The following is a 2,023-nucleotide window of genomic DNA, read 5'->3' as shown; positions in this document are numbered from 1 at the left end:
TCCAGAAAATCATACAACCTCGTCTGTAATGATTTGTGTTTACTTTCCTGGTCTTAGTTTTGAATATTGGGATTAAAAAACACTCTTCACTATCAGTAAAGCTTAGGAAATCCAATTAAAGTTGATGAAGCTACATTGAATTATGAGAGTGGTTATTATACAAGAGTATTGATTAATATTGATTTAGAAAAGAAGGTTCCCAGTAAGCTGGATTAAAACCAAGTTTGGAGGATTTATACAAAGTGTAATATTAACCAAGCACCCAAGTTTTGCAATAATTGCAAAATAGTTGGTCATCTGCAAGCTGAATGCAGCGTTTAAAATGATTCACTAAAAGGATCTAATTATCAACAAGGAAATGGAAGCTCTCCAAAGTCAGTATTCAATATAGTACCATCTATTGTTAGTGAGAAATTTTATATTTGTGAAACTTCAAAGGGTACTAGCAGTTAAGTTAATGGTTGTTCTCCAAAATCTACTTTGAATACAGTACATACTATTATTAAAGAGAGATTTTATATTTGTGAAACTCTTATTACTCAAGTTCACATGTCAACGGAAACTTCTCAGCAAACAAAGGATATAGTCACAATTACTTCAGGATTGTTTGGTTCTTTACATAATGAGAATGATGAAGAAAATATTATAAATATGCATGATGATAGGGTTGTTCTAGCTCCTACAAAAGCTTAACAAATTGTTGAATAAAATGCCTTGGAAAAGAGTGTTATTAAGTATATCAATGGTAAAGATGGGTTTATTTATGAGGAAAGAATACTCACTACTTCTTGGTCTAAGATCATTCAAAAACCAGCAGCAGCCAAGCAGGCTTCTACTTATGGTGAACAACGGAATAATGTAGCACAAAAGGTACTTCATCAACAAGCTCTAGTTAAATATAATTTTAGAAAAAATCAAGGCAATGGAGGTATTAAGGGCCTCCAGTCTTAGAAATGAAAATTCTTTTTTGGAATATAAGGGGCCTTAGAAGAGCTAGGGCTCAAAATGAATTATGGTCCTTAATAAATCAATTTAATCCTTCTTTAGTTTTTGTAGCAGAACCAAAAGTAGTATGTAGTGATTCCTTTTGCAATAAACTGAATCTTCCTGGTATGCAAATAAGGTGATTCACAATTCTGTTTCCAATAAAAAGGGTAACATTTGGTTATTTTGGAATAAAACTTTACCAAAACCAACTGTTCTCTCTATGTCTAGCCAAATGATTACTGTTAGCATTGGTGGTATTCTTGTTTCTAGAATTCATGCTCATGTAGGTGTTGTTCAGAGAAGATTCTAATTAGAGCACTGCTTGGTTGAACTCCTAAGCGTTGCTATCTCAAGCTTGTTTGTCAAGTTTAGTTGATAAAAACTATATAATTGATTTCTAATCTACTTATAGCTAAGTCTCGGATTAGGATAAAATGTGCAGTTGATTCTAGACTTCACGGCGTTCACCAATTGAAGACGAAGATCTACGAAGGAGCTTGGAGGAACTTCATCAACAAAAGGTATGTGGAGACTAAAACTTATACATTACTCAAAAGTCTATTCTATTTTATCTTCTAATGAGACTAAGTCGCATAGCTACATAGACTTTTATATTATACACATTTGATATTTCGAGCTGAGTTTATCTCGCTTATCTAGTTCTCGAAATATGTGTTGGAAGCTTTTGTTTTAGCTATGTTCATCATATTCTTGACGAGTTTAGTTGGAGACAATTTATTTGTTGGAAACTAAATATTAAGTCAAAAGATGATCATGTGAAAATTACCTTGAACATCTTACATGATTTATGTGAGACAGTCACTTGATGTTAACTTGGGAAGTTTCGTATTGATCATCCGATCACTTGAAAATTACTTGAAGATAATGGTATGCGTGAGATTACCATTGTCGTATTCTAAGTATATTTCAATGATTAAAATGAGAGTTTAGAACAATAACATATGTCTGGATACCACACCGTATGTATATATTTTATGCAAACTGTATTGTGATAATTCAGGTCCGGGAACCTTGT

Source organism: Papaver somniferum, chromosome 7 (genome assembly GCF_003573695.1).
Source record: "Papaver somniferum cultivar HN1 chromosome 7, ASM357369v1, whole genome shotgun sequence".
Classification (NCBI taxonomy): domain Eukaryota; kingdom Viridiplantae; phylum Streptophyta; class Magnoliopsida; order Ranunculales; family Papaveraceae; genus Papaver; species Papaver somniferum.
This window is presented reverse-complemented; position numbering follows the sequence as displayed.